Source organism: Myodes glareolus, chromosome X (assembly GCF_982192425.1).
Source record: "Myodes glareolus chromosome X, mMyoGla1.1, whole genome shotgun sequence".
In the NCBI taxonomy this organism is placed as follows: Eukaryota; Metazoa; Chordata; class Mammalia; order Rodentia; family Cricetidae; genus Myodes; species Myodes glareolus.
Genome location: NC_142053.1, coordinates 125,698,060 through 125,722,145, shown reverse-complemented (window position 1 = coordinate 125,722,145; position 24,086 = coordinate 125,698,060). Strand labels below are relative to the sequence as shown.

At 39.9% G+C, this 24,086-nt stretch overlaps 1 protein-coding gene across 3 annotated transcripts in view; it reads right to left on the bottom strand.

Annotated features, from left to right (window-relative positions):
• The window catches only part of Kantr (KANTR integral membrane protein), a 31,454-nt gene that overhangs the window by 5,715 nt on the left and 1,653 nt on the right, over positions 1-24,086 (bottom strand). For 2 of the 3 annotated variants that reach the window (XM_085684929.2, XM_085684932.2), the window contains exon 2: positions 8,674-8,826. The gene's annotated coding sequence lies outside the window, so the exon portion shown is untranslated. Of the gene's footprint in view, positions 1-8,673; positions 8,827-11,166; positions 11,330-24,086 lie in introns of all 3 variants that reach the window. The other variant, XM_085684930.2, reaches the window with a different exon arrangement.

Here is a 24,086-nt window from a genome sequence, read left to right as displayed (position 1 = left end):
AAATTATTAAGCAAATATGCATAAGCTCATATGTATATAAATAAGTGACAAAATAATAAAAGATAAGACATACATCATTACAGAAGAATTCCAAGAGACACATACATAGATATACTCTCTTCTAGGGGCTGGAGCTCAATTGTTCCTACTCTCCTTGAATAGATTCCTCCAAAGAACAGAATATTAAAAGTGAAAAGAATCAGCAAGTTTCCCATGCAGAACCACAGCAAACACTACCTTAGCCAAGGGATTATAGCTCACATCACCAGGGATGCTGTGTAGATACCATGTACTCCTTGATATGTGGGATGAGAAGAACATTTAAATTCTGTGGAATTCTTCCTAAAAAGAATCTCAATCTATGACAAAAGTCTAAATTGAGGAGCATTCTATAGTACTCAAAACTGTTAATGTCATAAGAAATAAGGAGTAACAGATCAGAGTTATCCAAGAGACCTTGCAAACAATGTAGGCTATTGCCGTTGCCCTTGGCTATCTCCCAGAGGTTGAAGTTAAGTTGCTATTGCTAAAGACACCTATGCTTTGTTTGGGCATAGGGTCTTTGTGATCTGAGCTGGATTTGACCTGAAGGCCTCCTTCCTAATGACTAGCTTCCTTTCGGACTGCAAAGTGCCATGCAAGCTTCCAAAGGAGGGAAGCAATCAATAGTCCTATCCAGGTGCTGGGTATATGACCCACAACACTGTCAGCATGACAAGATAGCCCTAACGGTGCCACAGGGGCACTCACGATCTTGGTGGTAACCAATGGCTGTCTAATTGGACTTAAGACTCACTCAATAGAGGGAAATCATGCCTGATACTGAAAACTTACCCCAGTTTCTGGAGTCAGTGAGGCCATGGATCTTACAAGAAAATCTCCTACCATGACTTTACTAAACCAGCACAATTCCTAACCTCATTCTAAATACTTAGCCTTTTACCCACAGATAATTTTAGCTCTCACACCTCATCAAAGAAACTTCTCTTTTCTATACATGGAGAGCAATGCAGACCACAAGTGGTCAAAATACAAAATGAAAACAAACAAACAAACAAACAAAACTGATCATGGAGTGCCCAGCCCCAATAGATACATCTACAACACAACTTGTGCATCATGGGTTCAGGGAACACCATGACAGAAAGATTCTAAGAGCCAAAGGGGCAGGAAACCTGCTGTGAGATCGTGTCACTTAGAAGTCATATGGAAGCTTCACCCACAAAGTCTCACTAACATGGCTGCCTAAATAAGACCTAAACAAGTACAACACCAACAGCCATGTTAGCACGGAAGGGGAAAATCATACAGGGCCCCATTCCTTTACAACTACAGTGACTAAGAAATGCTGAGAGCTGGAGAATATAGTCTTCCCCAGGGATGAGCTGCCTCATTGGTTAGCCAATACCAATCGGTTAGCCTTGAAATCATATACATACAAGTAATGCTAAATAAACTGGGCAAGTTGTATTCATGTATTTAGGCATGTGTGTGTGTGTGTGTGTGTGTGTGTGTGTGTAAAATGATAACAAAGAAAAGGAGGCTACTAACTTGAGAGGGAGCAATGGTGGGAGAAACATGGGAGGGGTTAGAAGGAGGAAAGAGAAGGGGGAATGATGTAGTTTAATTTCAAAAAATAAAAATCATTGAAAAATAAGGGACCAATAGAGGAACTGTCTTAGGCCAGAGAACACTGCAGAGATACAATAACTAAATATAAGGTAGTATTTTGAACTGGACGATAATAGGAAAACTGAAAAATTCTTGTAAAAGTCTTTTATCTAGGTAACAGGGATATATTGATGTTGCTTTCTTAGTTATGAAAAACATACCACAGTAAGGTATAGGAAGTTCCTGCAGGCATGCTCTGCTTACTAACTTTACTAACTTTTCTGTGCAACTTGAATTACTACAAAATGTAAAGTGTAGACATGTAGAATACAGTGACATATACCTGGAAATTCCAGTACTGGGGAGGGAAGAAGGCAAATGGATCCCAGTTTGAGGTCAGCTTGGGTTTTATAGCAAATTCCAGGTCAACCTGGACCGTACAGTAATACTTTCTCCAAAAACTGTAACAACAATAGCTGCAACAACCATATAGTTAATAGAGTGAGTGGTTATACTATCATTAAAAATCCATTTCATTTTTATATATCTAAAAATGGATAAAAATATACTAAGGGGAAATATCCCTTGAGTTGGCGTAATAGCCAGGTAGTAAGGCATGCATGAGGTTTTGGATTTAATACCTAATACCATGAGAATAAAAAATTCCACCTATGATAGCACACAAATCCACAAGATATGAAGGGGGCATATCTCATACAACAAAAGGCTTTATATAAAAATCCTAACACATCTACAGCCATACCACCCTGAACATCTTGTCGGATGTCAGAAGCTAAGGAGGGTTGGGCTTGGTTAGTACTTGGATGGCAAACTGCCTGGGAATAATACTGGGTGCTGTAGGCTTAATACAGTTCTTTTAAAAATCATAACACTTAGACAAAAATGCAAGAATTGATTTAAAATAAAAGGACATACCAAATTTATAGCTAAGAAGACTCAACTTCATAAGCATCAATTAATTCAAACTGATTTATATAGTCACTTTAATTCCCCAAACCTTATAAAATGTAACAAATGAATTTGGAAGTGTATTTAAAATATATATAAAAAAGAATATCTAAAGAAGGCTGGGCATGGTTGCACACATCTTTAATTCCAACACTTGAGAGTTAGAGGCAAGTGGATTTCTGTGAGTTTGAGGCCAGCCTGGTCTATATAGTAAATTTCAGGTCAACCAGGGACACATAGTGAGAGCCTGTCTCAAATAAAAATAGACATAAAGTAAGAAGACGACTTGGGCAAAAAAAAATCTTGGAAGATTTTTGCTTTATTAAATATCAATATTTACTAGGAAACGAAATAATGTAGGGAGTATAATAGTTGTTTAGGGACAAAAGGTTAATCAATAGCAGAGAGAGTCTATAATCAGATTTATGCAGATAATGTGTGGCTAATATTGTTAACTTTACTAGAGTAAGTAATTTCTAGTCTAGACCATTAGTGAGGTACATCTCTTGACTGTGATTATAAGGGTGACTTCAGAGATGTTTAACTGAGAAGGGAAGACCCACCCTGAACGGGAGTGGCACTGTCTATGGCTAGGGTCCAGAAAGAAGGGAGAAAGAAGCCAACAGAATGCTGCCATTCCCTTTTTTTGTTCCCTGATCCATGAGATGTGAGCAAACAGCCTCCAGCTCACAGGATGAACTGCATCCCCAACCTGTGAGCTAAAACAAATCTTTCATCCCTTAAGTTGCTTTTTGCCATGCATTTGAGCACAGCAATGAGAACAGTAACTAATCTAGGAGCTTTGATGTACGACAGAAGTGGCATTCGGCTATCCATATGAAAAATAACGAAACTGGTTCCTGACCTTATACCACACAAAACTCAATTCCAGTTGGGTCAAAGACTTAAATATAAAAGGCAAACTTTTATTAGAAAAATTATAGATATATATTTGATCATGGACCAAGGAACTCTAGAAAATTACTGGCTATAACAGAGAAAAGACTGATTCATTCAACTCCTTAGAAGAAAATTGCTGGGGCTGGGAGTAGAGTACTTGCCTGATGAGGATATAGATATATATCTATAGGATATATAGAGCTCTGGCCTCACTCAGCATTACAGGGGAAAAATCTGCTCATGGAAAGACACAATAAAGCAAAAAGCCACAAATGGAGAGTATGCTGGCTAGTTTTATGTCAACTTGACACAGGCTAAAGTCTTTTGAGAGATGGGATCCTCAATTGAGAAAATGTCTTCATAAGTTCAGGCTGTAGGCAAGTCTGTAGGACATTTTATTAATGTGTGATTTATGGGGGAGGGCCTAACCATTATGGATGGTGTCACCCCTGGGCTGGTGGTCCTAAGTTCTATAAGAAAGTAAGCTGAGCGAGCCAGGGGAAGCAAGCCAGTAAGCAGCACCCCTCCAGGGCCTCTGCATCAGTTCCTACCGCCGGGATCCTGTCCTGTTGAGTTTCTGTCCTGGTTTCCTTCAGTGAGGGACTACAATGTAGAAGTGTAAGCCAAATAAACTCTTTGCTCCTCAATTTGCTTTCGGTCATGGTGTTTCACTGCAGCAATAGTAATTAACCAAGTAATTAATCAAGACAGAGAGAAAAGATCTGACACACAACCCAGCATATTATGAGAATCCAAAACAAAAGAATTCCTACAAATTAACAAAAATTATTTTAAAGATTCAAATGTATGAAAAATATTAGTAGCTCTTTAGCAAAAGAGAAAACCTGATCAACAACCAGGAAAAGATGATCAGCTATACTGATGATAAGTAGGATGCTGAGTCTATATTAAAATATCATTTTACACTATATTGACAAAAATAGGTGGGATTATATCAAGTAGATGAGGCTATGGGTCAACAGAATCTTTCATTCCGTTGTATCATCTTTTAGAATATGGTTCGACAGAATCCTGTGAGGCTAAACTTTCATGGATCTTATTAGCCAGCAACTCTACTACTCCTAGACATATACCTTATTCCTAGGTATATGGGAAGCAGAGACAAGCAAAGAACATTTAAGCAGTGATGTTCATAAGAGCAAAAAGCTGAAAGGATCCAAATGTCCATCAACAGAAACATGGATTCTTTGTTTTATGATCACCTGAAATGTTACACATCATTGATCATGAACTACAATCACACAGAGCAAAAAATGTGACTCTCAGAAATATAATACTGATGAAAAAGTAAGTTACAGGAAACCATATAATATCGTTCTGTAGCTATTTCATCGGAATTGAAACACTCTCTGGAAGGGAGAAGGCAGATGTTTAAGACTCAAAAAGCAAAAGAGATTTCCAAGGCCCAGCAAGTTCACAGGATCTCTTAGCAAGTTTCTAAAAGCAGTAAGAAATTAATGGGGAGTGGAGACTCAGTGGGAGACTCATACAGGACAGGCAAGAAGCTCCCAAGATGAAGCTCTTGTGAGTTATTGTTCATGCTGGGGTGAGCATTTCAGCGATGGAGCTTGTCTTCGATCTCCTATTCTCTTACGGGTAGCTACAATGCACTCATTGGTTCATGTGGTGGTTAATACTGACTGTCAAGCTGACAGGATCTAGAATAGGGAAGAGCGAACCTTCGGCAATGTCTGTGAGGGATTATCTAGATCAGGGTAACTCGGGTGGAAAGTTTTGTCCAAAATGTGTGTGATACCGTTCTAACACACTGGGGCCCTAGGCTGAACAGAAAGGAGACTGTAAGCTGAGTGCATACATCCATCACTGCTTCTTACTGTGAAGACAATGCGGACAACTGCCTCAAGCGCCTGCTGCCATGGCCTTCCCACCACGACGGACTGTACCCTCCAACTCTGAGTTGAAACAAACCCTTCCTACTATTGAAAAAGAGGGGCAGAAAGAAGGTAAGAACCAGAGGTCAGGGAGCATCAGGTCAAATAGTGTCTTCTGGATACCACGGGACTGCGGCCCTCGTAAAGTCGCAGCAGCTGTGGTGGCCTGCACAGAATCACGGCAGTCAACATTCCAGCACAGAAGGCGAAGGCTCAAGGGCCCCCCATCTAATACACTCCAAGTTGGATGGGGATGGGAAAAGTTAGGAGAAGGAGTGGTGAGTGAAAATGACTGAAATGTATTGTATGTGAGGCAGGTGTGGTTGTGCACACCTTCTGACCCCAGCACGCAGGAAGCAGCAGCAGGTGGGTCTCTGTGAGGTCCAGGTCAACCTGGTCTACCTGGTGAGTTCCACACCAGACAAGGCTACATAATGAGATCCTTCCTCACAAAAAGAAAAAAAAAGCAAGAAAAGAAAAGAAGAAGCAACCCCCAACCATTGTATGTATGTATGAAATACTAAACAAATTAGTAAGAATACTATATTTCACAGAAATAAATCTTTCCATGGGTTGCTTCATTGCAGCAACATCATAACTAACACAGAAAACTGGTAGCAAGAAGTGAGTGAGGCCACTGTCCATTCTGACCTGGCAGCAGAATGTGTTTGAAAGTCATTCACATGATCCTTGTTTTGAAGGCATGAAGGATGCAGGATTAAGGGGGGTCATGGAGTCTTGCACTGTGGTTCCAGACTGCCTTGAGGCCAGACAATGTGTGGCAGGGTTTGAGTTCCTGGAATACCTAAGAGGCCACTGTGTAAAGCTGTGAAGGTGAAGCCTAAATTGTGGAGATGCCAGAATTGTGGAGATGGTAGAACCATGGAGGCTCTGCAGGCATAGAGATAAGTCATTCCAAGAGTGCGCTGCAGGAAGCAGAGATGGAGGGGTGGGGCTCCTCAAGCCCTTTTGAGCCCAGATAAATTTATCATGAGTTCCAGATGCCCCAACACAGAACTGCAGGAGTTTGTGTTTTCCATACTGAATTTTATTTTTACTTTGGTCCAAGCATTTCTTGCACTATATATTAGAAATTTTATATATAAAAAATTTCTGAAGGTTTTATCAAATAACCTTGGTTTTATTTCTCTCTTCCCTTTTTCTGTATCCTTCCTCTCCCCTGTTAAAGGGCCCCCTCCCCATTTCCCATTTCATTTCACCTATATCCTCTATTCCTCACACATCCCCCGACTCCATGGTTTCTCAGTTTCTTTGGTTATTTCATGTTGTATACTCACATCTGAACATTTGGAGTTAGGAACGGCAGAGAAGAGAGGATAAGTGGCATTTAACTTTGTGGGTCTGGCCTACTTCACTCAATATAACATTTCAAGTTCTATTCATTTACCTGCAAATTTCATGATTTAATTTTTCTGGACACAATGTAGAGATCAAAGGATCATAGGAACCTAGCCACAGTGAATGCATCTTCACCTCAACTCCTGCAGCTAAGGTTCAAGGAACATTACAGAAGAGGGGGTAAACAGATTGTAAGAGCCAGGTGATCAGTAAGTCTGTTTGTTGTGAGACTTTGTCTCTTAAAAATGGCTGAAGAGCCAGGTGGTGGTGGCACACGCCTTTAATCCCAGCACTCGGGAGGCAGAGGCAGGTGGATCTCTGTGAGTTCAGGGCTAGACTGGTCTACAAAACAAGTTCCAGGCAACCAGGGCTGTTACACAGAGAAACCCTGTCTCAAAAACCAAAACCAACCAAACAAAATGGCTGTCTAAACAAGATCTGATCAATGACAATATTAATAGCCAGCCATGCTAACAGAGAAGGGGGTAAAACCTCAGTCTCTCTCCTAGACAAAGAACTACGGGGAACTAATGACTACTGGGAGACGGAAAAATAGCCTCTCCCAGGGATGAGCCCCTCTCTAGTTATAGAATACAAAGTGGTCAGTGCTGAAATATCTACACACAGAGAGACACATAGAAAAGACTAACCCAGAGGGTTGTATTTAACCTATTTGTATTTGTATATCTATATTATAATAATAGAGAAAAATAGAAAAAAAATTTGAGAGGGAAATGGTGTGGGGGGATGGGAGGAAAGAGAAAAAAGAAAAGGAAGGGGGAAATGATGTAAATATACTTTAATTAAAAATATATTAAATTTTAAAAGTTAAAAAAAGGAAAAGAAGAAAAGCAGGCTGAGCAAGCTATTAGGCAGCATTCCTCCATGGCCTCTGGTTCAATTTCTGCTTCCAAGTTTCTGCTCTGAGTTCTGTCCTAACTTCCCTTTTTGATAAACGTTAAGCTGTAATAGGAAACAAATCTCTTCCTTCCCAAGTTGCTTTTGGCCATGGTGTTTGCCACAGAAAGCAAACGAAGACAATGACAGGCTCTACTCAAAGTGCGTATCAAAACACCCCTTTCCTTCCTTAGGTGGCTTTGTCAGAGCAAGGAGAGAAGCAGCTATAGATCATCAATCTAGACCTGGGTGGAATACTTTCTTTAGTCCATTGTCAATGTCCTATCTGGGGTGAAGAGACATTTGTTCATGTCTTTCCAAAAAAATAAAAAATAAAAAGTCAAACAAGTATGATACTATTTTCCAAAAGCTTACAACCAAGCCAATATGCAATGTATTGGTTAAACAGTCCCACAAATTTGAAAAAAAATTCCACATGTCCAAAACAGCAAGATAATGTGAAACACAAATTTAGGGGTGGCAACTTGTTTTTTTTTTTTAAGGTGTGTCCCACTGCCAGCTGACTTAATATTTTTTTAAAATTTTATGTGCATTGGTGTTTTGCCTGCATGTTTGTCTGTGTGTGGGGTATCAGATCCCCTGGAACTAGAGTTACAGGCAGGTGTGAGCTGCCATGTGGCTACTGGGAATTGAACCCGAGTCCTCTGGAAGGGCAGCCAGAGCTCTTAACTACTGAGTCATCTCTCCAACCCCAGTAGCAACTTGTTTTTAAGACAAGGTCTCACTATATAGTCCTGGTTGGCCTGAAACTGACTGAGATCCCCCATGTCTGCCTCTCCAGTGCTGGGATTAAAGACAAGTACCTGGCTAGCAGTAGCGATTTTGATGGGGCATACAGGCAGGGACATGGGACACAGAGATAGATACTATCATTAATGCCACTCTTGCATGGAGTGGTAGGCTCTCGAGTTTTCAATAAATTATCTTTATAACCCATCTGTATAATATAGATTCTTTTTTCATTTATTGAACATAATTTAAAATGTATTTTTAAAAGATTTACCTTTGGGGCTGGAGAGATGGCTCAGCAGTTAACAGTTCATCCTGTTCTTCCACAGGACCCCAACTTCAGTTCCCAGCAACCTTGCTTGGTTCACAGTTGCCTGTAGCTCCAGCTCCAGGGGGATCCAACGCCTTCTTCTGGCTTCCACAAAACCTGTACTCAGAAGCCCAAACCCACATCGAGAAACACAAACATACACATAAATAAACAAATTAAGTATTTATCTTTAGTTTTATTTATGTGTATGTGTACATGTCTGTGAGTGTATGCCATGTGTGTTTAGGTGTTTGCAGAGGGCAGAAGAGGGCACTGGACTCTGTCCTGGTTACTTTTCTATCAACTTGACACAAGTTAGAGTCATCTGGAAAGAGGGAACCTCAACCGAGAAAATGCTCCCACCGGACTGGCCTATGGGCAAGTCTGTGAAGTAATTTTCTAGACTAATGATCAATGTGGGAGGGCCCAGCTCACTGTGGGCAGTGCCATTTTAGGGCTGGTGGTCCTGGGTGGTGTTGGCACACGCCTTTAATCCCAGAACTTGGGAGGCAGAGGCAGGCAGATTTCTGAGTTCGAGGCCAGTCTGGTCTACAGAGTGAGTTCCAGGACAGCCGGGGCTACACAGAGGAAACCCTGTCTTGAAAAACAAACAAACAAACAAACAAACAAACAAACAAACAAACAAACAGCTGAGCAAACTGTGAAGAGCAGGCCAGCAAGCAACACTCCTCTATGGCTTCTGCATCAGTTCCTGGCTCTAGGTTCCTGCCCTGACTTCCTTCAGTGATAGAGTATAATCTGAGACTTCGAAGATGTAAAAAAATTCTTTATTCCCCAACTTGCTTTTGACTATAGTGTTTTATCATTGCAATAGAAACCCTGACTAAGACATAACCCCTAGAGCTGGAGTTATTGGTGGTTGTGAATTGCCTGATGAAGGTGCTGGGAACTGAACTCAACTTCTCTTCAAGATCACCAAAGGCTCTTAACTGAACCATTTCTTCAGTCCCATATCTAACATATGATACCTTCTTTTGGGCTCCACAGGCACCAGCACTCCTGTGTATACACCCACACACAGAGATACACATATAATTTAAAATATAAAAATAATTCTTAAAAACACCTGAGCACTAGGGCTGATCATTTGCCTATCATGTATAAAGCCCTGGATTCCATCACCAGCACCCACATATACTCACATCTATACCCACACCCACCTGCACACACAAATGCACCCATACCTCCAAAACACTTATTTTAAAAATGGGAGAATTAGGAAATACACAGAATGGCTGAGAAAGGACTTTAATGAACTCACTTTCCCCCCAAGAACACTAAAAAATGAGCAAACCAATCAAATCATTTCAGAACTATGGCAATTAACCATAGTCATACAATGAAGTGAAAATGATCCAAGAGACTTGATGTGGGATTCCCCTCTGTATGTTGTGAATATGTTTTATTACCATTGGTTAATAAAGAAGCTGCTTTGGCCTATGGCAGGGCAGAATATAATAAGGTAGGAAATCCAAACAGCAATAGAGGAGGAAAGAAGGAAGAGTTAGGCAGATGCCATGTAGCTGCCCAAGAAGCAAGATATAAGGTAACAAACCACAAACTTCATGGTAAAAAATAAAATAATAGAAATGGGTTAATTTAAGATGTAAGAGCTAGCTAGGAACAGGTCTGAGCCATTGGTCAAACAGTGTTGTAATTAATACAGTTTCTGTGGGATTATTCGGGTCTGGGTGGTCAGGAAACAAAAGTGCAGTCTCCATTTACAGAGACTACTGAATCTTGAAGAAATATAGGGTTTATAGCACTGTCATTGTGGCTATTCCCTTTGTGAACTTTCTACCAGTCTCTGGTGTGTTAGCTCAAAGGTGACAAAGTTCCGGACAATGTCTTTTACCACCTTGGGAATTTAAAGGGATAAAATGGGTAGATCAGGCTAGCCTCAAACTCTAAGATCTTACTGCCTCTGCCTCCAGAGTGCCGGGATTAAAAGTCACCAGACCTGACATGAAAAGAAAACTTTAGAGACTGATACAACCAGAACTTTGAAAAGCTCTGATATATTAATAAGGATTTTACGGGCTGTGTGTATGCTCAGGAAAACAGGCAAAGACTAAAGTCACTCACTTCTGTCTAACTGTGAAGGCCTTGTGCAAACAGAAAATGAAAACTTAGGTGGTCTCAAAAACTCTCTGAAATATGTAGGTATGTTTTCATACACAGATCTTCACAACAAAAAGTGAAAAATATATAAATATTTAAGATTTTTCTCATCAATTATTGGCTGATTACAAAACTTATTCACCTAGGCATGATCCTTAGGAATCCAGGCTTAAAAATAAAAACACGAACTTAAAATATGTTGAAAGAAAACTCAGGAGCCACATAATACAGAATCCATAGGATTAGAGAATACAGAATCCATAGAATTAGTATCCAGAATTCAACAAATACATAGAAGTAACCAAAAATACTCACATATAATAGCAGTAAACAAAAACCAAAACAAAATAAATCTGAACAAAATCTAGAAAATTCAGATGTCATCAAGATGGCAGAGTGGAGCTTTCTATCATTTGTCTTCCCTTCCATGAAACCACTATTATTCACGCTAAGGAAAGCAGGCGGCGGGCTCCAGTACCTAGAGTAGAGAGTAAGAAGACACACTGAAGACATGCAGAAAAGCCAGTTCTGTATCACAGCGTCCATTAATCCCCCAAACACGACCAATAGCCTTGTTTTGGATACCCAAACTGAGCTGATTCCAGTAAAGTCCAGCTCTGGGCAGCTACCACAGTCCAAGACTCTAGGTCAGTGCCTGATGATAGCCTCAAGGCCCATCCAGGTGCCATATTCCCCAAAGTTTCAGGCTACTTGTTCCTGATAGGTTCAGAACCAACCCAATACTAGAACTCAAGTGGTCACAAGTTCCAGAATGGCCAAAGACTCAAACCTGTCCAAGTACCAGGCCAGACCTCACATACTTAGTTTACTTCATAGCCAATCATGCCCCAGTGACCCTGGGCCCTACACTTCAGGTCCACCCTAGCAGTGGGCCAGCCTTTGTAGCCTCAGGCCTGCCTCATCCTAAGGTTAGCCCTCTTGACTGTAGTTACCAAGCTGGTGCCACAGACACATGTTTTAGGCCTGCTTAGTGATAGGCCCCTATATCTCTACATTCTATAAGGTCCACTGTCTAGGCTATTCTAACAGAATGAAGGTCCAAGTATATCCCAAGCAGACTTCAATGCTGGGCTGAACCCCAGAGATCTATGCCCTATACTTGCCCAATACCAGTCCTACCCAGGATCTAAGTCAGCCCCCATGGTTTCAGGCTCCATGGAATTCATATCCTAAGTCTTCTCCAGCATAGACAGGATCCATGTTTACCCCAGCAGGCAGTACTACCTGGCCAGTCTCTGTATATGCAAGCTTTAGGTCTTCTAGATCCAGAATCTAGAACCCAGCCACAGAGATTCAGATTGCAAGACAGTCCCCATGCTAGGCCAGATCTCACTGACAGGATTTAGGTGCATGCCAACAGATCAGACACCATCCAAAAGCCTGGCTTGCTTCTGTAGACTCAAACTCAAGGCTCACCCTTGAGTACTCAGTAGACTCTGTGGACCTAGACCTCACACTCCTATTTGAGGAAACCCATGGACATAAGCTCTAAGCCTACTGCTTCAGACACAATCAATAGGTCAGTGCTCTTGCATCCAAAATTCTAGGCTTAATAACATAGACCCAGGCATGAGGTTCACCTTAGTAACTCAGGTATCAGGAACAAACTTTGCCACACTAAGCTTGTCTGATAAACATACTGACCAGGCGGAATGGGCTGTCACAGAAAAAGCCACTTTGGAACAATGGAAATAAGATCCCACTTCTTCAAATGTACAGAGACAAAACCATAGTCACAGGGATCAAGAACAATCAGAGAAACACAGTGGTAAAGTAGTCAAGGAAAGCACCAGCAACCAACTGTAAAGAACTATCTGAAAAGGGTTCAATATAATTATTGAAAAGCTCATTGTCAGCCAAGAGAATAGAGAGGAAAACAATTCAGTGTTAGCAAGACAACGCTAAGTGACCAAAAGGAAAAATTAACAAAGTCACAGAAATTATTCTAAAAAAAAAAAATCAAACAAAAATTCTGGAGTGGAAAAACGCAATCATTGAAGTTTATAATACAGAGAATCAAAAGAATCCAAAAGAGAAAATAATCCGTGAACCCAAAGGCACTCTATTTGAAAATATATAGTCAGAGTAGAATAAAAAAATGCAAATGAAAACGCTATGGGACAACATCAAAAGGACATAAGTACACGACAGAGAAGAGAAAGACAAAGGGACAAAGAACTCAAAGAGAATAGAAAACTTTTTGACTTTTACAAAAGATATAATTATCTAAGTATGGGAAAGTCCAAGAGATTCAATCAGATCCAATGCAAAGAGGACTTGAGAAAGACAGAGTTAATCATCAGAAACCAAGAACAAAGGATTCTGAAAGTGGCAAAAAGAAGCAAGCAACACACAGAGCTGCAATAAGGGTGGCATCAGATTCGTTAGTAGGAAAGAGTGAGAGGGTCATTAGTCAGTCTGCTACAGTGAACCAAACCAAACCTTCCCAATCAAGAAGATTGTACCTGGCAAAGTTGTTCTTCACAGATGGAGAGACATAAGATTTCACCAGACAAACAAAATCTGAGGAAGTTAGTCATCCATAACTGTCTTTTAAGAAATGCTAAAAGGAATTCTTTAATCTTATACCTTTACTATGAATATTAAGACACAAAATGTTAAAAGAATAGTGCAACAATTTAACAAACACACAATACAAAAATGTAGGCTGTGACATCAAAAATTGAGACGTAGCTAGAATGAAATACAAGCATAGTCACCTAATCCAATCAAAGTTGCTGTCAGCTTGAATTAGCCTTGATGGGGTCAAGACACAAGAAACCCCACAGAACTGACAACCAGGGACCCTGCACGGGACTGACCTAGGCACTCGGTATATCTATGACAGTGATGTAACTTCTTCTTGTGGGACTCCTAACAGTGGGAGCAGGGCCTGCCTCTGACTCTGGTGCCTGCTTTTGGGAGCCTTTCCTCCTATGGGATTGCCTTATTTAGCCTTAACAAGAGGAGAGGTTCCTAGTCTCACTTGATGTCCTATGGCGAGCTGGCATCCATGGGAGCTCTGTTCTTTTCTGAATAGAGGAGGAAGAGTGGATGGCAGGAGTGAAGAGGGGCCGAAGGAGGGGAGACTGCAGCGGGAGTGTAATATATGAGAGAAGAATAAATAAAAAAAAAATTTTAAAAAACACTTGAGTTACAAAAAAACCTTCTTATAATTAACTTGAGTTTAAGTAGATTAAAGTCTCCAATCAAAAGGCTAACTGGAGTAACAAAACTATACCCAATTATGAGCTGCTTATAAGATATTCAATCATTAAGGATGCATATGAACTAAAGTGAAATGCCGGAAATGATACTCCATGTCAATGGAGACTGAATGAGAGCAGGGCTAGTTCTACATATTTAGGTAAATTAGATTTTTAAAACTATTGCCAGACAGAAGATCAATCAAAAAATCATCAGCCCTGGGGCTGGAGAGATGGCTCGGGGTCTTAAGTACTTAATGCTCTTGCAGAGAATTGGGTGCAGCTCCAAGCACTCACAAAGAATTCTGAAGAGTGGAAAATATTTCTTTTCCCTGGAAGGAATTGTTAACAAGTTAAACTGGGAAATAGGAGGCAATATTTAATGAGGTTGTATGTTTCAGAGCAAATCTAAGTTTCTGTAGCTCTGTATGCACAGCAAATTAAATACAACTTACTGCTAGTCTTGGGAATACTTGTTGCTTCAAAGAAAGGAATGAAGTTTAGTTAAATTATCTTCATACTTCACATTTTTCCATTACAAACGGTAACATTTGGTCACTTAAATTCTTTCATTTCCATTGGCTGGGACTTGTCATTTTAGAAATGGAAGAGTTTGCTTTGTTTCCCCATTAGATAGCACCCCACATCACTGTCTAGCAACGATGTGCTGGCAGAGAGGCAGTGGGGGGGTAGAGGGTAATTTTTAAATTATCATTCTCTCTCTCTCTCTCTCTCTCTCTCTCTCTCTCTCTCTCTGTGTGTGTGTGTGTGTGTGTGTGTGTGTGAGCATTCACATGCACACCACGGTATGCACGTGGAGGTCAGAGGACAGCTCTGTTGAGTCCTATTCTCCTTCCACCTATGTAGGTTCTAGGAATCAAACTCAGGTCACCTGGGGCAATTGTCTTTACACAACGCATCTTGCTGGGCCTTATTTTCTTATTTTTTAGATAGAAGGTAATTTCAAAGGTCTATATGTGGACCTTTTGCAGTGCTCGGAACAGAACTTGCAGCTCAGGACTTCCAGGCGAGTGCTGAATCACGTCACCGCTGAACTGCATCCCTAGTCCTCAAAGTATGATTAATGTTAAAAACCTCATACTTGAAAGAAGCCTCAATGATCGGTGGCTTATAATGGAAAGTTAAGAGCAAACCTGGAAAGTACAGACATCAATTTGTGTCTGTGTCATGGGAGTAGCTTGCTGTCAATTATTTTCATTTTGCATGTAGTTCTTTGATAGTTTACTGCCACTTTACACTCTATTAAGTGTGTTGTTTATATTATATAGCTATCATATTAATTATATCAAGTCCGTTTTGTCTTTTTAAAATTTTCATGCAAGTACATACACTGTATGAAGCATTATCCAGGAGGAGAAGATCTGGGGGAGCGGAGAGGTTGGGAGTGGGGTGAGGAGGAGTGGAGGGAGGGATACCGTGACCGGGAGAAGAAGAAGGATAAAGAAGCACATCCCCATCCCCTTTCTTCATTCTGATTAGTCTGAAAGTTTTTAGGGAAGTCTGGACTAAGTGATTTTTTTTAACGAAATAAAAATGAAAATGACTTAAGACTAACAATTGCTTCTCTTCAGAAACCATGAGGCTAGAAGATGGTATGCTGACAACTTCAAAATAGTAAAAGAAAAATATCATCAACTTAAAATTCTATATCCAGCATTACTGTTCTATGAAGATGAAAAAAGTTTAAGATAAACAAAACATAAAACTTGTTGCTACCAGATTTATAAGAAACACTAATTCATGTTGAAATTGAAGAATTAAATATTAACCTGAAGATAAGTACACAGATTTTATGAAGCAAAGTATTTTTGTTTATGATTTTTTTATTCTGTTTAAAACTAACCTCATAAAGGAATAATAGTATTCAAGTTGCAATTTTAATTGTAACACCTACAGCAATCACTGAAAACTGAAATAAAAGCATAGTTACAAAGGAATTAAAAGGTTATAGTAGACAGAATACATTTAACACAAAAAAGAAATTGAAGAACGGAAGAACCAAAAGAAACATACAAAACAAACAGCAGTCTGTACTAGTTACTGTCCTCCTTGCTACAACAAAATGCCTGACCAAAGGAACTTAGGGAAGGAAATGTCTATTTTGGCTTAGAGGTCAAGGCTACAGTTCATCATGGTGGGGAAAGGCATGGCAGTGACAGAAGCACGAGGCAGCTCTTTAGATTAGAGTCACAATTAGGAAGTAGAGAGTAGTGACTGCTTGTGTTAAGTTCACAGTCCCTTTTTCATTCAGTCCTAGACCCCGGAGCATGGGATGGTAGTGCCCATATTCAGGGTGGGTCCTTCCACCTCACTTAACCCAATCTAGATGATCCCTCACAGGCATGCGCAGTCTTGTCTCCTAAGCGACTCTAGATCCTGTCAAGTTGGCAATTGATATTAACCATCACACAATTTTTCACAAATCTTTTACAAAACTAATGGAAGAGGAAATAGCTGTCAAGTCATTCTAAAGGGAAAAAATACCTCTAAAGCTAAAACCAGATAAAGCCATTATGAGAAAACTGTACCTATATCCTGTAAACAAACATAAAAATGCAACATATTACTAGATAGCTAATTCCAGTGGCATATTAAAAAAAACTTAAAGTTTTATCTAATATGACTAAGCTCTTTTTGAAGAAAATTAGAGGTGAATGTTGCAGCTCACTTCTGTAATCCCAATAATTGGGAAGTTGATAAGGTAGGTCCAGGAGTTCAAGGACATCCTTGGCTATGTAGTCAGTTCAAGGATGGCCTGAGTTACATGAGAACTTGTTCTCAAAAATTTTTTTTTCAAAAATACAAAACAAAGAAGCTATAAAACTCTCAACTCACCCACAAATGGAAATACATTAGAATAACATCAAACCACTTATCAATACAAGATAGTGTATGTATTTCAGTCTGTGAAAGTAAGCAACTACCAATCCATCAAACTCGTCTTTTAAAATTGAAATAGAAAGGAGGTTATTTTAATACAAACACGAACGAAAGTGATTCATAACCACCATGCCAGAACGTGAAGATGTTAAAAAAAAATCTTAAACACAGAGAAGGAAGAAATACAACCAATGATGAAAGCATAGCAGAGAATAAATTTCATGAGGATGAAGAACTAGAAAAGAATCCTATATCCAATACAGCAATCAGAAAGTCCCCAATAATAACTAGGGAAACAGAAAAGAGCACTCGATGATCTCCGTGGCCAGAAAAAAAAATACAACAAAATGATAAGAATTAGAAAATAACCTTAAATAGAAGTTATCTTAGTTTTCCAATTAAAAGTAGAAAATTAGCTGACCGAAATAAAATAAAAATAAAACAAAAAACCCAAAACCAAACCCACCCCACCAAACCAAGATCTGGTGTCCCGGGCAAAGACACTCACAGACAGAGCCAAAGCAAGAAAGTCAATTATTCAAGCAAATGGAAGCAGAAAAAAGCTGCCATAACTATTCTAACTTTGAAAAAGTGGATTTCAAATAAAAATTAGGAAAATACAGAAGGCCACTGCATATTAATAAAAGGAACAAATTCAACAAAAGGATTCCCTTAATTACTTACTGTTCTATTGCTGCAAAGAGACACCATGACCAAGGCAACACTTATAAAGAAAGCATTTAATTGGGGCCTGCCTGGCTTACAGGTCCAGAGGTTTAGTCCATTATCAGCATGGTGGGTACAGTAGCTGAGAGCTTTACATCCTGATTCACAGGCAGCAGGCAGACAGAGGTAGACTGGGCCTGGTGTGGGCTTTGGAAACCTCAAAGCCTCCAACAAGGCCATACATACTAATCCTTCCCAAACGCTCCCACTAACTTGGGACCAAGCATTTAAAATATGAGCCTATGGGAGCCATTCTCATTTAAACCACCACAAAGATATAACAATGGTAAATATATGAACATATAATGGGATTCTTTAAATTTCACCACACAAACACTAATGGGCGTAAAGGTCAGAGAGGTTCTGATGCAATAATAGTGGGTGGGTGACATAATTACTCACTTTCATCTTTAGCTAAGTCATCCAAACTAAAAACCAACCAACAAGCCAGGCAGTCGTGGCACATGCCTTTAACTGCAGCACTCAGGAGGCAGAGGCAGGCGGATCTCTGTGAGTTAGAGGCCAGCCTGGTCTACAGAATGAGTTCCATCCTCTAGAGCTACAAAGAAACCATGTCTCGAAAAAAACAAAACAAAAAAACAACCAACAAACTTCAGAACTAAATTAACCATAGATCAAATGGAGCTAACAAACAAATGGTCTATTCAATAGATGCAGAACATGTGTTTTTCTTAGGAACCTTCTCTACACTAGAACACCTTTTAGGATACAAAGCAAGGTTTAACAAATACAAAAAAATTACAATAACTTCTTTTAAAAACCTTCTTAAGGAGGGCATCTTAGAGATGCCTCAGTTAAGAACACTTGCTGCTCCTACAGACGGTCTGGGTTTAGTTTCCACCATCTACAAAGTGGCTTATGACCACAATAAACTCCAGTTCCAGGAAATCCAAGGCCCTCTTCTGTCCTGCTTGGTAACAAGGCACAAATGTGGTGTGTTCACACACATACACACACACACACACACACACACACACACACACACACAGAGAGAGAGATCAGGGCAGAAATGAATGAAATGAACACTAAAAGAACAATACCAAGAATCATTCAAAAAAAAAAAAACTAGACCAATAAACACTTGGCTAAACTAAAGACAAGAAATATGAGAATTAATAAAATCAGAGGTGGAAAGGGGGATATTATAACTAATTCCAATAAAATCCAAAGGATTATTAGGACATACCTTTTTTTGAGATAGGGCCTCATCATGTACCCCTAGCTGGCCTGGAACTCACTAGGCAGACCAGGCTGGTCTAATACTCACAGAGATCCGCTTGCCTCTTATTAGGGAATATTTTGCAATTCTATTCCAACCAGGCATAGTGGCACAATCATAGCACTTTGCAGACAGCAGCAGAAGGACCTGGAAAGAACATGCTCATCTATGCAGCAGGTTCTAGTTCAGTGAGGGCTACACAGAGGGACCCTGTCTCAAAAACAAAGAGATTAAATACTCTCAAATCACAATTATGTTCCCAAGCCCCTGGAAACTCTAGGGCAAATGGATAAATTGCTAGAGATACATGTGACGTACGAAAATGAAATCCAAGTGTATACAAGCAACTTAAACAGATCCATAAGAAGTTACAAAATGAAAGCAGTAACAAGAGTCTCCCAACAAAGAAAACTCCAAACTGAATGTTTTCACTGGTGAATTCTACCCAACTTTTAGAGAAAAGTAACACTAATGTCCCCAAACTGTTTTCATAAACTATAAAGGGAATGGACATTATTAAACTCATTTTATGATGCCAATATTACTCTGATACCCAAACTGGATAAGGACACAATAAAAAAAAAGAAAACTGAAGATCAATATTAATGATGAACACAGACACAAAAATTCTCAAAAACAAAAAAGCTTCTAAACAAACAAACAAACAACCCCACCAAACCAGCAATAACTCTTACATCGAAGGCTCAGGGACCATTCTAGATGAGGGGGCAGAAAAAGTAAAAATCAGAGGATCAGGAAGTCTGCTCTGAGACTGTATCATATATGTGTGTATGACTGTATCGTGTGTGTGTGTGTGTGTGTGTGTGTGTGTGTGTGTGTGTGTGTGAGAGAGAGAGAGAGAGAGAGAGAGAGAGAGAGAAGAGCTGCACCCATGAAATGTCAACAGTATGGTTGCCTGAACAAGACCCAGAAAATGACAATACCAGTTGATGTGCCAATGTGAATGGGGGAACCTCACAACGCCCCCTCCTACAATCAGGCAATTACTGACTGCTGAGAGAAGGAATCAGTCTTCTCCAGAGATAAAAGCCCCTGATTGGTTATCTAATACCTTTTAGTATTTTTTTTTATTGTTTAAAAGATTCTATTTTACGGGTTGAAGAGATAGCTTAGCAGTAGGGTAAATTTTATGGTCTGTAAAATATATCTCAATGAAGTTGTAACAAAAAAGATGGAAGTAGGTGGTGTGTAGCTTAGTGGTAAAGTGTGTGCTTAGCATGTGAGATGGTTCAATTCCCAGCACCAGAAATATGAGACAGAAAAAATGGGAAACAATAATAGAATATTTGGGTGCTTCTGACAACTGATTTCACAGAGAAGAGAGAACGGTGAAGTGATGCCCTCAAGAGCATGAGGGGCTTTTGTCGGGCGTAGTGGCACGCATCTTTAATCCCAGAACCTGGAAGGTACAGAGGGAGCCCTGTGAGTTCTAGGACAGCCAGAGCTGTACAGTGACACCCTGTCTTGGGGAAAAAAAAAAACATGAAGTGAATATGGGGCTTTTTTTAAAAAAAAAATCAAAGTGGAAAGATTAGATTTAATGACAGCAAAAAATGATCAATCTATAATAGAAAAAGCAAGGTAAATGAGTTCACGTTATGTGGAGGATGGTGGGAATCTATGGACCTCCTTTCCTCCTTTATGAGCCAGGATCTTGCGTGGAAATGATGGTTCTCATGCTTCAGCCTCATGAGTGATGGACATTTTTTTCTGATAGCTTTAAATCTTCAGGTAAGCAGAAAGCCTCTGATGAAGATCAGAGCACAGAGATTTCAGAAGAGAAAAGATATGAAACTGTCATTCTGGGTGCTAGGAGAGTGGGTCACAGAGCTGCCAGATGAGATATGACAAAGGCCATCTCTGGGTCTATTAAGATCACCTACAGTGAGACTAGAAGGATATTTTTCAAAAGTGGATGACAGTGACTAGCGCTGTAGAAAGACCTTTCAGCAGCATGTGCGAGGCCCTGGATTAGATGCCCAGCACCAGGCAGACAGGGAGGGAAGTGAGAGCTCATGTGGTCAAACTCTTCTAGGAGAAGACTGGCAGGGACAGCTGCATGTTATGTATATTTACAACTAACACAGAGGGGGCAGTGGATGCTTTAAGATTTGAAAGAGCATCTTAATATAAATCACTTATTAGTTATACAGAAGAAAAACTACAGGTTTGGGGCATTGCTCAGCATTCCTGGATTCTATCCTTAGCAGCAAACACTCAGACAGGCACACACATGCACGTATGCGCGCAGAGTTTGGGGCCAGTAAGAGGGCTCAGCAGGTAAACGTGCTTGTGGCCAAGCCTGATAACCTGAGTTTGATCCCCAGGACACACATGGGGTAAGGAGAGAAAGAGGTGATTCCTACAAGTTGACTTTTGACCTTCACACATGTGCTGTGGCATGTGTGTACCCATACACACAATTAATAAAAGGATAGATAAATAAATGCAATATAAGCACAGTTATGAGTTGCTTAACAACAGAGACATATTCTAAAGAACTCATTGTGATTTTCATCAGAATGTACCTATACAGATCAATGTCTATGATGTCACTAGATAATTAATCGTATGGAACCAGTGTCATATTCTTGTCATTGATCAGAACATTGTGATGCAGTATATGAATGTAATTATAAAGAAAATTATAAAAAGTAAAGAAACTTGGCAGGCATCACACTGAACAAGCAGTCAAAGCAACAAAAATGAATACTGAGGTAAAATGTTATCAAGTCCCTCCTGATAAAACATAATGAACACATAACATCTCTTCTGGTATTCATGCGCAAAATGCAAAACTTAAAACTAATATAACCACAACGAAATCTACACAAACCGGAATTCTATTAAATAACTCCCCAGGATACTTCAAAAATATCAAAGTCAGCAGAGTGTGGTGGCGCACGCTTTTAATCCTAGCCCTCAGGAGGCAGAGGCAGGCAGATCTCTGTGAGTTCAAGGACAGCCTGGTCTACGGAGTGAGCTCCAGGACAGCCAGGGCTATGTACACAGAACCTGTCTTAAGAAATAAAAAAAAATTAAAAACTGAAGTAATGAAAGACAAGGAAGATTAAAGAACTGTTCCAGCTAAGGAAGCACAACTAAACGACAATGCCCTCTATTCATTCTGACAGATACACTCTAGTTACATAGCTCCTCAACATTTAGGTAATTTCACTAAGGAGATATCTGAACTCTTGCAGAAATGTTTAACAATTTGAAAGTTTAAAAATTCTGAAAACACAGACTAGAGAAATGGCTCAGTGGCTAAGAGCACTTGTTACTCTTGCAACCCACCCGGTAACTCCTGTTCCAGAGGATACTATGCCCTCTTCTGGTCTCTGTGGGCACTGCATGCACATGCCGGCCAAACACATAAAAATAAATAAATCTCTATAAAAAAATATGAAAACACAGGGCTGGAGAGATGATTTAGAAGTTAAGAGCACTTGTTGCTCTTTCAAAGGACCTACGTTCAGCTCCCAAAATCTAATTGGTGACTTACAATCATCCATAACTTCCATCTGGGGATGTGATGCTCCCTTCTGACCTCTTTCCAGGCCAGGCACGCACATGGTTCATGTACATACATACAGGTAAAACACTCATACACATAAAAAATGAATAATCCTAAGAAATGCTAAAATATTGTGAAAACAGGGCTTGGAAATTGCTTAGTGGTGGAGTGTTTGTCCAGCTTGTGAGAGACCATGGGTTCACTCACCAGCATTGAAAATAACCAGAAAACAAAATTCGAGGGTTAACCAGGAAAGAAAGAAAATCCACGGAAAGGGCAACTCGAATCAAGGATATCTATTTCCACTCCTCACTAGTAAAGTGCGAGGAGGCTGCAAAGGCAGGCCAGAATGATCAGGGGAAAGACCTGGAAAGCCAGGTCTCTGTTCAAGTCAAAGAGTATTTGGGAGGCATTTTTGACTGTCACTGGAGAGCATTAGTGACACTTAGTGGGCAAACCAGAGACGCCCAGCATTCTGCAGTGCACAAGACAGCCCCACACAACAAAGAATTGTACCAGGTCCCATGCAACGTTAGACTGCCCTACCAAACCATTATTTAGGTTTAAAAAAAATCTGCTTATTCATTTATAATTTATCCATTTGGCCAACATTTATTTAAGAGAGCCTATTATGTCCCGAGTAGTGTTTTAGGTAATACAGATCCACCAGGAGGGGAGAAAAAGACAACATCCTTTCCCTTTTCTAGAGCTTAAAATTGAGTGACGAGTTAGAGAATAAACTACAAACACAATCGAAGTAAATACCATACACACTGTATAATGATGTTTTAGTCAACAACCTACTTAATTAATGGTCATCCCATAAAATAAGTATTCTTTGGTGATGCCACAAAGGTCTCAGTTTGAGTAAGCACTCTATATTTTGCACAACGACAAAGCTACCTAATGATACTTTTCTTGGAATATATTTTCACTGTTAAGCCACACTACAGAAGAAGGTGGGATGCGAGGGGCTAAAGCTGGGCTAGTGTAGGGACCAGGAGGAATTTTTAAGCAGGATGGCTATGGCAGACCGCAACAAGAAAACAGCAATTCAATAGAAACCTGAAGAAAGTGAGGGCATGAGACCTGTGGATATTTGGGGAGAGTATTCTGAAGAAAGGAAAACCCTAACACAAAACCACCTAGGCAAAAGTGTGCCTAATACATTCACGTGCCACTAAGGAGACCATTGTAGGTGCAACGGAGTAAGGAGGCAGAGATCTAGGAGGTAAGGCTAGAGGCCTTCTTTGTTCCTAGAAACCTGACAACCAAAAACTATGAGACGTTCATACATTCTTCTGTTTAGAACTTTATGAAGAACTACTCATCACTTATGGAAATGGAACTGTATCACTGTTAGCACTCCATCACATGTAGTTGTCACATGCATACAACTCTAGTTACATAGCTCCTCAACATTTAGGTAATTTGATGTAATTAACTGATGTATAAGATTATTTCATTATTTCTTCTAGTGAAGCCATATCCAAGTATTTATGTACTGAAGCACTTACTGTTTTATTATAATTTTTTCTTCAGCCTGGAGTACTGGTGCACACCTTTGATCTCAGCACTCAGGAGGCAGAGATAGGCAGATTTC